We start from the raw sequence: 11,696 nt of genomic DNA, 5'->3' as shown, positions 1-11,696 counted from the left end.
GATAACATGGATTTCAAAGCCTTAAATAAAGATGAGCCCGAAGTTTGTTTATTTAATTTTCCACCCTCAATTAAGGGGATTAAATTGGATATTTACGAGGGTGGTATATTTTAATTCCTAACTAAACCTAATTAACTAACCTAAAATATGAAGATTAAGGATTTGTATATTTCAACTTCTGAGTTAATTAGAAAAAGTTTCTATAATTTTTATAAAAGGGCTAGCATTTTTAAATCGGTTGCTTTTTATTTAATTAATTTAAATTTTTGAGGAATCAACTTACTGATTTGACCGTATATTTCTATATTATATATTTTTCCAAAAAACTACCAAAGATAAAATGATCTTCTCAAAATGTTAGTTTACTATCTCAACATTTTCAAATTTTACGTTATCTCAACTTTTTGCCCCGAAAATTATTTTTTTTTTGAATATCTCCGACGTTTATTCCGAAATTTTCCGAAATTATGCTGACTATTCCAAGATAATTCCGACTTATGACGTCAACATTTTTAAAATTTAGTGACATTTTAAAGTAATAATTTTTTTTTAGAATTTCGTCTTACCATCTAAACATTATGAAATTCCGAATTAATATGAAACCTAAAAACGTATCTTAATATCATTATCCTTATCTAAAATTTATTTTTTATATATAAATTCAACTTATAACACGATATTATAAGGCATTATCACAATATTTTAAAATTTCATCTTACCATTTCAACAACGTGCAATTTTAAGCAATTATCTAAACTTTTAAAATCTCAAAACTTATTATCTCAAAATTGTGCCTTAAAATTTGTTATTTTTATATAAAAATCTAATTTTTCTGACTTCTGGTTTTAAGGCGTTGTGACTATTTAGATTCCAGATTATTATCTCAAAATATTAACATTTTGACTTACCATCTTTTATTCTTTATTATCTCGAAATTTAAGACTATTGTTTTTCTATCTCAAAAATTGTCTTACTATCCTAAAATGTTAGCCTAGAGTTATTGTCTCGATATTTTGAAATTTACAGTTAAAAACTCAATATTTTAAAATTTTGACTTACCATCTCAGCTTGAGATTTTAAGTACTTTTCTAGACATATTAAAATTTTGCTTATTATCTTAAAAATTGACTCTAAAAATCCCTATTTTTATATAAAAATTGTATTTTTCCATCTTCCGATTTCAAAACCTTATGACATTTCCAAATTTCAAGTTATTAGCTCAAAACAGTCTTTCTGTGCGGCCTAGGAAGGTAAGTCGAGACATCACAATAACCGATAGATTTTTACGCACATTTATACGAAGCGCTTATGGTTTCGTTAATTTTTACATGTTCTTCAATGTATAAATTGAGAAAGATTGCGCCCAAATATATTGCTAAAAAAAAATAAAAAACATGTGATAGTAGCGTTATATTGACCAATAATTAAAAAAAAAATTAATATTATAACGGTTCCAGCCCAATATACAGGGTGTCCCGGTTCATGTGGGAAATCTCGCGGATCCAGGTAGAACATCGAAAAATAATACCGAACGTTCCTATAAAAAAAATTCCTACAGGCCTTCTTTACAAAGATACAGCCTCCTAAAGGACGCTGCTGGAAATTGTTTTTTCATAAATTACTTTTAAACTACCCGGTCGAATTTAATAAAAATTTTAGGTGATGAACACTATTAGGGACCTCTTAAAATGGCATCCTTAAAATACATTTACTTTGTCTACTTTACCAGGGGCGGACTACACGGGCGGTTGTACATTTTAATGCGTATATTTTTAACACCCTGTATGTTAAAGTCTAAAAAAAATAAATTTGGAGGATACCTTAAACCCTAGGCTAAAAAAAAGGTACTCTTGTTCATTATCGATAAAATGAACCGTTTTGGAGAAAAAAAATAATAAACGAGCCAAGGTGTTTTTTTTTTTTTTCTTTTTAAATGAGATAAGTACGCTAGTTATTTAAAGAACAGAGAAATTTCGATGTAAATCATTTAATTTAAAATAATACATGTTCCTAAAAATACAGTGGTGTCCTAAAAAATACTTTTATAAAATATTTCTTATTTATTATACGTTTATTTCTTTTTTGTTATTCTTAAGATAAAAATTAAACATAAAAAAAATAATGTAAACCAATTGTATTGTACCTGACTTATTTATCGAAATTGTTGCATTTTTGAACGCATTATTGTTACAAACGTTGCTATACTCAAAATTTAGCAAACACCTATCATTTAAACCTAATCTTTGTCAACATATTCATCCTTTATTTGATATTTTTTAAATTTTTGTATTTTTTGGTAACTTTTAATTTAAATTACGTCAAAATATGGAGTTTACTTTTATTGAGTATGCATCTTATGTAAGGTCTGGCGTCTTGCAATGCATTGGAAGCAAAAAGATTGTACGAAGAAAGATTTCCCAATCGCATTATTTCGGATTAGAAAACATTTCAACGTGTTGATCAACGTCTAAGGGAAACTGGTTGGTTTCTGTTTTCCACTTAATGAGGTAATACTAATTAATTTCGTTAATGCAATTTTAGGATGTTTTGAAAAAAAAAGAATAATGGTGGTCGGAGGAGAACAGCACGTACAGTGCAATTGAAAGAAAATATTTTAGACGCTATAGCTAACACTCCTACAACGAGTACTCGAAAATTAGCCGCTTAGCTTCATTCGTCCAAAACAATTGTACATATGGTACTTCAAGAACAACTGTTGTACCCATATAACTTACAAAAATTGCATGAACTACTGCCCAGAGATTTTGCTCCTAGAATACACTTCGCAAACTGGCTGTTAGATCAGCAGCGAAATAACCCTAACTTTATCAGCACGATTCTTTTTACGGATGAAGCAGGGTTTACCAAAAATGGAATTGAAAACTTACATAATTCGCATGTATGGGCTGATGAAAATCTCCGTGATACTATTATTTCTCATCATCAACATCAATTCCAATCAATAAATATCTGGGCAGGAATTATTGGCAATTTTTTGATTGGGCCATTTGAACTACCACCACGTTTAAACGGAGAACTTAATTTGGAGTTCCTCCAGAACAATCTTCCAGATTTATTAGAAGATTTGCCCCTTGCAACCCGCCGAGATATGTATTTTATGCATGATGGAGCCCCACCCCATTTTTGCCTTGCTGTAAGACACCACTTAAATAATACTTTTGAAAACCGTTGGATAGGTAGAGGAGGACCTGTTGCTTGGCCTCCTCGGTCTCCCGATCTAACGCCATTAGATTTTTATCTATGGGGTCACCTCAAAACCTTGGTGTCACAGAAAACAGACCAATGATTTTTTTTTGACCTACCTGTACGCACATTTGCTAGTGAAAATAATAAAACAGCATTTAATTCTAGTCAAAAAAGGTATAGAACTAGATCAATCTAGTTAATCTAGTCAAAAAAAGTATTCTACTTCTTTGATCTCCAAAAAGTAGACCGTTTTCGAAATAAACGCATTTTTGTATTAGGTTGCGTATGAACAAATTATTATTGGAGTTTTACAAAGTAGGCTTTGCCTAGGATGAACACATCATAACTACGACCTGTCAAGGTGAAGTATTAATAAGTAAGTCGTTTAATTTGGCTAAAGTTCGTGTTCTTGTTGTGTTATTTTCGCTTAAAAATGCCGCGTCACAATGATTTTTCTAATGCTCAGATGCGGGATATGGTATGTGTATATGCTCAAGAATATTTTCGTAGTCGAAGAGCAGCGCAGCGTTATTTAGATCTGTATCCGGATAGAAGGCAGCCAAATCATCAAACATTTAAAGCGTTGTACGATAGATTAGGCGAAACGGGCTCATTTTGTTCAAAAAACGAAAATGCAAAAAGACCACGGATAATTGGAGCAGATATGGAACATGAAATTTTGGTTCGTGTTATCGAAAATCCTGAAACCAGCACAAGACGTATTGAGGCAGCCACTGGTGTAAGGAAATCTTCGGTGTCCAAAATTATACGCCAAGCGCCAATTGATCCATTTTTTTGTAATAAAATTTCATTTACGGATGAAGCCACGTTCACAAGGAGAGGTGTTTTTAATTAGCATAACAATCATATTTATTCGATGGAAAATCCTCATGCTTTCCAAGAACACCATTTTCAACATGAGTTTTAAATAAATATTTGGTGTGGTATCTTTGGGGATTGTATTATGGGACCGTTTGAATTGCCAGCTAAGCTTAATGGAGAGCGTTATCTAAATTTCTTGAGGAATGATCTACCTATTCTTCTAGAAGATGTGCCTCTAGATTTAAGACGTGACAGTTGGTATATGCACGATGGTGCACCGGCACATTATTCACTGCAAGTCAGAAATTACTTGGACGAAATTTATCCTCATAAATGGATTGGTAGAGGTAGTGAATATCCGTGGCCTGTGCGTACTTAGTCCCGATCTTAATCCCTTAGATTTTTATTTCTGGAGCTACTTGAAATCGCTTGTGTATAGAAATAAAATAAATAACCGTCAGGAATTGTGGCAAAAGATTGTGGAAGGAGTCAATACCATCAGGGCCCACGAAGAATCATTGTTTGCAGTCAGGCAAAATTTAAATAAAAGAATTAGACAATGTGTCCTAGTGGATAGTGAACATTTTGAATAATTATTATAATCAACAGCCTTTTCTAATTTTATCGTTGTTACGCAACCTAATAAAAAAATGCGTTTATTTCGAAAACGGTCTACTTTTTGGAGATCAAAGAAGTATACCTTTTTTGACTAGAATTAAATGCTGTTTTATTATTTTCACTCGCAAATGTACGTACAGGGAGGTCAAAAAAGTTATGACCTTTTTAATCTTTTTAATAATTTTAAAATATATATCATATTCGTGTTCCTCATCCCAAATAATAAGAGTACGCCAAATTTTAGGTTAATCTGTCCAGTAGATTCCAAAATATTTCAATAAATGTTTGGTAAAAAATTAGTTTTAACACCCTGTAGAACGAAAACCAATAACATTTTGCTAAGCGATATTGAGCTCAAACGGTTTATTTTCTTGTCAGGTATCCTACATGAACCTATGTCCAATTAATTACGGGACACCCTGTATAGGTGGCATCACAACTGTAGTAGAGGCTAAAGTTACTTTTTTTCATGCATTTTGCGAATAAACTCAAATACAACTTCACGTAGCTAATACTATACCTAACCTAACTTCAACAGATTAAAAGATACCATCGTTTAAAAACTATTGTGTTATACTATAAGATTGATTATAAATAAAACATGCCAATACTAATCGATAAATAAAGAAACGATACAAAAACAAGTATTTAAACAATAAAGCTATTTAGTTAAATATTGTAAATGGCGCCCGTGAATGATTTGTCAAACTTGGACGATGTGCCAAATTGTAGTACGTTTTTTTAATATATCGGCAATTATCAATTAAAATTCTCCTCTAATTCTGTCTTGTAATACGTAATTTTTTCCGGCTTTATCGGTACTAGAATCGGAAAATCCATGGAAAAATAACCATTCAATTTAAAGAAAGGTAACTTTGGTCTCTACTACTAGGGTCATACCTCCTTATAGGCAAGTACTTCTGATTATTAGGAAATTTTAAGGAAAATGCGTCAAGTGACAGCTTCAGTTTGAGTTATAGATTAAACCGTTCAAATGTTCGTATAAATTTGGTGTCAAAATATTCTATTTAAATAGCATAATGTTCAAATACCGGGTGAGGCATCGCCGAGCGGAACATAGGAAATCCCATGTAAATTTTAAGGGGGTTAATTATTGACTTCCCTGTACATTTTACAGAAAAAATGTAAGATAACTTTTTGAAGAGACCAATCTGGCAAACACTCATGCAAAGTTTCAAAAAATTTTAATAAGCGAATCTTGAATTATTCAATTAAATATAATTGCAAAATTACCAAATTTTCGGTTCAGGTAAAACCAGACACCAGCCACCAGCAAACAATTTGTTATAAGGCTTTGTCAAATCTGACGTACAGCCGAATGCAATAAATGTTTTTTTTTATATTGGTGAGGAAATAAACTAAAAACATTTCAGATACTCTAAAACTGTTTCCCGCATAATGCCACATAATTATGGCTATTTTTTCGTCGATTGAATAATTCATACTTGTTTTCAAATATCGACTGTCACTGATTTATTGATACTTTTCCTCACGTCAGTGACAATATTCATTTTACTGGTGCCCGTTTGGTTTTACCTGAACCGAAAATTTACTAATTTTGCAATTACATTTAATTGAATAATTCAAGATTCGCTTATTAAAATTTTTTGAAACCTTGCACAAGGGTTTGCCAGATTCGTCTCTTCAAAAAGTTATCTTACATTTTTTCTATAAAATGTACAGGCAAGCCAATAATTGACCTCCTTAAAATTTACATGGGTTTTCCTATGTTCCGCTCGGCGACGCACCATCCGGTATAGTAAAATTATGGCGATTAATAAGTTTAGGCTACAAATTCCTTCGTTCGGCTATTTTTGGAAAAAAAAAGTACTGATATATTGCTAATAACCTTTTTGATTCAATTGATCCGTTATCCTGACCGTAGTTGTCGAAAGACACAGCTATCTGTTTAGCCTGTATTTCTATTTCTTTTCGTAATTATTTGTTTTTTGTTATCTTTGTTACAGTTTATTTTCGTCAGATACATAAAGAATAAGAAAATAAAATGAATCTAAAATGTTAGCAAAAGCATAGCTCGATTGTAGAACTTTAAGAGGCAATTTCTCAGTTATTCTGGTGCTAAAATTAATAAAATAAACAGTTATCATTTCAGTATTAATTCTATTTTTGATATGAATAATTTTCAACCCTTATGATGAAACTCAAATTATTAATCATAACATTAATTTTTTTTAATTGTTTTGATTTCACTAATGTCAGAAGTCATATCCTAGCCAATAAGATCCCAGCTCATTCTCCTATATCCCTACTAAAACCATTTCTGGCGCGAAAATCTTTGACCTCTAGGAGTCTTGAAGAACAAGCCTTTGAAGAAGGTTGTTTCTTGGTATTTTTGCCGATTTTACTCCCATGAAAAGTTGAAAAGTCACCTTTTGGGTATTTTAGTTTGTGGATACTAAATGCCATACTGCAATAGTGCAGGATTATAAGTGGTGTAGTTAAATCCCAACTTTTTCAAAGTTCTTTGTTTAAGTGTCCAGTTTTGTGTTCCCGAGAAAAGGCCAATTCCATTGGTAAGTCCTAATATTTTGATTTGGCATCTTGGTTTATGATAAACACATATTACACATGTAATTTTATATAAGTAGACTCACGCATACCGTTAAGTTTAACCACCAATGCTTATATCTACTTACTCTATTGGCGATTCCTCAATCTGGGTATTCTTCCACTTTCAGGCTTTTTCTTTTAGACCATACGGGGGGGTATGGTCTTTATCCACGATTATAAGAGGTAGAAATCTCCACTCATCTACTCCAATAACGTCCACAACATTTACATTGACATTCACTGTTAAACCGATCCAGCAAGGTCCCCCATCGCAATCATGCAGCCCTTTTGGAGCCAGGTTTGATCAATGTGTGTGACGTTTAGTGAACCATGCAGTCAGTAACAACCTAACCAGTAAACCAAAGTCCTGTCAACATTCATTAGCTTTACTGTAGTATATTAGATTAAATACTAACCTCAAAATTACATTATTACCACTCTCATCATTAGATTTTACTACCACACCATTGTTTTGAATAGTTTCATAATAACTAGGTACATATTAGTTATTTTATTGAAATAGACCGTATAGATCTTGTAAACTGGATAAATAGGCCTATTTCGAAAGTACTCATGCGAACTTTTAGCCCCAAACGACATAATACAAGATTTTAGTTTTGATATAAACACTATATTTAGGAAGGGCAACATAACTTGTTCTTAGAATAATAAGTTTGATTATTAATTTTTCTTTTAATATAGATTCACTTAAAACTGTCTGTTCTTCCTTGTGAGATTTTCTTTCAGGTTTATGGGTCCTATAGTGCTTTTAGTAATTTCCTGTTTTCTTGGTCATCGGGATTTTCTTATCCATCTGGGATAAAACAGGTGGCGTTTATATTTTATTGATCTCTTGTTGAATCCACGCCACTCTACCAAAGTGGTTAGTGCTAGTCGGCTTCCCTTTGAGAAGATTCCCTGAGCTGTCTCTATAGCCTATAGTAAATCTCCCTCCTTCCATTGGTTCCCTTGTACCCACTTTCTAACCCTCACTCCCCATATCTTTACTCTCCTTTTTCCTTTATGTTATTTCCCATTCCTCCATTCAAATTTCATTTAATCCAAGTAGAATTAAAGCGATATTAAAGTAATAAATTGTTAATAATTAATTATAATTATTACTTCTTTATAATTCTTTATATTTTTTATTTAACATCTTACCATCTTAAAAATTATCTTAATATATAGAAATGTTGCCCTCAAAATTCAACATTGTAGAAATTCTTTCTTACGATCTCAACAGCTTGAAATTTTACGTTATTATTTACAATTTTTAAAATCGTGCCTATAATCTTAAAACTTTGCCCTAAAACTTTTACTGTACTAAAACTTTACTTACCATTTTAAAAATTGTAATCTTAAAATGTTGGCCTCAAAATTTCAATTTATTTACTTGGCATTTTAAAATTTTATGTTAGAATCTCAACATTTTAAAATATCGTCTTACCATCTCCACATTTAGATATTTTAAGTTATGTTTAGAAATTTTTAAATGTCGCTTATTATTTCAAAGTTTTTTCCCAAGAAAGGTCCTATTTTTATATGCAAATTATATTATTTGGCCATTAGTCAAACTATTAGAATTTCATCTTACCGTTTCCATATTTTGCAATTTTTTAAGTTATTATCTTAAAATTTTAAAATGTTACCTTACCATTTAAAAAATCGTCTTACTCTTTTAGAATTTCGGTTTTTAAATTTCGAGTTACTTACTTGACATTTTAAAATCAAACCTTAACATTTTAAAATTTCGTTTTCCATTTCAACAGCTTTAAATTTTAAGTAATTATTTAGAAATTTTAAAATTTAGCTTATTATTTCAAAACATTTTCAATTTTATTACCGCGGCTTCTGAATTCAACACTTTGTGACATTTTCAAGTGTCAAGTTAATTGTGTGTCATTATTTAAAAATTAAAAATGTTTCAATAAGAACGCAAGATTTGAATTGCGCGCCATATTTGTCACGTGATTATGACGTGACAGGTCGAAAGTGACAGATAGGAGTTAGTAAACATGGAGGATTACACGATCGAAAAACGCGTCCTGATTGTCAAAAATTATTATCAAAATGGTGAAAGTTTAATTGCCACTATTCATAAGATGCGTCCAATGTTTGGTCGAAATAGTGTTCCTAATTCAAGTACTGTGAAAAGAATAATCAAAAAATTCGAAACTGCATATTTTCTAAATCATTAAGTATATTACGAGGGCGGGTCAATAAATCCGTGACTTTTTGAATTTCCCGCCCTTTAATGGAAATGGCAACTTTGCTCCTGTCAACAGAGAACTGTCAAAATTTGAACCAGCTGCGTCATTTAGTTTGTGTTTGATAGCTGTTGATAGCAGACTACCACTCGTTTTGAGAAGAAAATGGAAAAAAGTGAATTTCGTGTGCTCATTAAGCATTATTTTTTACGGAAAAAAACCATCACTCAAACCAAGGCTAAGCTTGATAAAAATTATGGGGACTCTGCACCATCTATTTCCATGGTAAAGAAGTGGTTTACTGAATTTCGATGTGGCCGTACAAGCACGGAAGATGCCGAACGTTCTGGACGCCCAGTCGAGGTCTCTACATCCAAAACAATCGAAAAAATTCACGATATGGTTTTAGCCGATCGGAGATTGAAAGTGAGAGAGATTGTGGAAGCCATAGGCATCTCACATGGTTCAGTAGTTTCAATTTTGAATGATGATTTGGGTATGAGAAAGCTTTCCGCAAAATGGGTGCCGCGTTTATTCACAATCGACCACAAACGCAACCGTGTGACAATTTCCCAGGAGTGTTTGGCGTTATTCAACCGCAATATGGACAAATTTTTGCGTCGTTTCGTCACCGTGGACGAAACGTGGATCCACCACAACACGCCGGAGACCAAACAGCAGTCAAAACAGTGGATTTCTCGGGGTGAATCGGCGCCCAAGAAGGCAAAGGTGGGTTTGTCAGTCAATAAAGTCATGGCGACCGTTTTTTGGGATGCACGCGGTATAATCCACATTGACAGTGTTTAAAAGGGGAAAACAATCAATGGAGAATATTATACCAACTTATTGGATAGATTCAATGAGGAACTGAAAGAAAAAAGACCACATTTTGCCAAAAAAAAAGTTCTTTTCCACCAGGATCCGCCCTATTCTCTAGATTTAGCCCCCAGCGACTATTTCCTATTCCCAAACTTAAAGAAATGGCTCGGCGGAAAGAGATTTGACACCAACGACGAAATCATCTCTCAAACAAATGCCTATTTTGATGACCTCGACAAATCACATTTTTCCGAAGGGATAAAAAAATTGAAGAAACGTTGGACTAAGTTTATAGAACTCAAAGAAGACTATGTTGAAAAATAAAATAACTTTTTATATAAAAACCTGTCTTTTATCCAAAAAGTCACGGACTTATTGACCCGCCCTCGTAATACTTTGCTACAGAAAAGCAAGTTTAAAGGGAAACAATCTTTATTAGAATTTCGACTTACCATCTCCATATCTTGCAATTTTTCAGTTATTATCTTAAAATTTAAAAACGTTGTCTTACCATCTTAAAAACTATCTTACTATTTTGAAATGTTTTAAACATAACCTCAACATTTTAGAAGGTCGTCTTACCACCCAGACATTTTTAAATATTAAGTAATTACCTTGAATCTTAAAAACCTGGTCTTACCATGTTAAAATGCGAGTCCCTTAATATCGAATTATGGTCTCAATATTTTGAAATTTTATGTTGTGACCTCAAAACTTCATTAACATAACATTCTTAAACTTATTATAAATACATTTAGACTAATAGGGCTAAAAGCTTAATTTTTAATCTTCTCCTGAAGATGCCAACTTACTTATCGAAACACGTGTAAATAGCTTCTAAAAAGGGCTTTTATATTTTAAGCGGTAAACATGTTCTGAATGGCATGTTACTTTATTTTTATGATAATGCTTAAGAGGGTTTTCACATATTTTGGCTATAAAAATTATGTTAATAATGTAATGATGTCATCCAAGAAACAACAGAATGGTTTTTTAATATGGAAATGTTAAATAAACCCAGAGAATCCGCTAACGAATAAAAATCAGTTTCAGCGAAAACAAATGGACAAATAATAGAATGTCAATATTGCCATTACAAGAAATGTAAATATAAAAATTTACGTGCAAATTTAGACGTAATTTTATTGGCATCCTTTTAAGCTCTTGGTAGGCGAATTTCCCCTTTTTCTGTGAACTAGATGACGCCTATTGGATTTCAAACTTAAACAATTGAAAGTTCCCAAGCAACACGCAACATCTTATTTAATACTTTATGACTAATTGGCTTAAAGAAATGTTCGTGAGTCGGTAGTCATCAGTTTAACCTACAAATCCGGACGGATGTTGACTTTCCTCATTACGACCAACGGCATACGTTACGATATTCACTACGTAATCCTCAGCTGATGATGTAGGGATCGTCACGTCATT

The sequence above is a fragment of the Anthonomus grandis genome, chromosome 22 (genome assembly GCF_022605725.1).
Source record: "Anthonomus grandis grandis chromosome 22, icAntGran1.3, whole genome shotgun sequence".
NCBI lineage: Eukaryota > Metazoa > Arthropoda > Insecta > Coleoptera > Curculionidae > Anthonomus > Anthonomus grandis.
The sequence above is the reverse complement of the archived record's forward strand: the minus strand, read 5'-3'. Positions refer to the sequence as shown.